Source organism: Galeopterus variegatus, unplaced genomic scaffold (genome assembly GCF_000696425.1).
Source record: "Galeopterus variegatus unplaced genomic scaffold, G_variegatus-3.0.2 Scaffold7728, whole genome shotgun sequence".
Classification (NCBI taxonomy): Eukaryota; Metazoa; Chordata; class Mammalia; order Dermoptera; family Cynocephalidae; genus Galeopterus; species Galeopterus variegatus.
This window is the reverse complement of record NW_007733839.1, coordinates 159,273-159,978: the sequence shown is the minus strand read 5'-3', so window position 1 is coordinate 159,978 and position 706 is coordinate 159,273.

The window sequence follows — 706 nt, the reverse complement described above, 5'->3', positions numbered from 1 at the left end:
TTTTGTGTCTTCTCTAATTTCTTTCAGTGGTGGTTTGTACCTCTCATTGTAGAGGTCTTTCACTTCCTTGGTTAAATTGATCTCTAGGTATTTTATTTTTTTTATGACTATTGTAAATGGGCTTACTTTATTTCTCTTTCTGTTAGTCCATTATTCGAGTATACAAATGCAACTGATTTAGGGGCATTTATTTTGTATCCTGAAATGTTACTGAATTTATTAACCAGCTCCTGGAGTTTTTTTTGATAGAATCTTTAGGTTTTTCTCTATAGTACCATCTCATTGGCAAATATAGGGATAGTTTGACTTCATCTTTTCTGATCGGATGTCCTTTACTTCTTTCTTTTGCCTGATTGCTCTGGCTAGTACATGCAGTACTATGTTAAGTAGAAGTGGTGAGAGTGGGCATACTTGTCTTGTTCCTGTTCTTGAGGGATAAGCTCTCAGTTTTTCCCCATTCAGAATGATACTGGTGGTGGGCTGGTCATAGATGGCTTTTATTGTGTTGAGATACTTTCATTCTATACCTGATTTGTTGATAGTCTTTATCATGAAGGGATGTTGAATTTTGTCAAATGTTTTTTCAGCATCTCTTGAGATAATCATATGGTTTTTGTCCTTGAGTTTGTTGATATGATGTATCACATTTATTGACTTTTTTATGGTGAAGCATCCTTTCATCCCTGGGATGAATACCACTTGATTA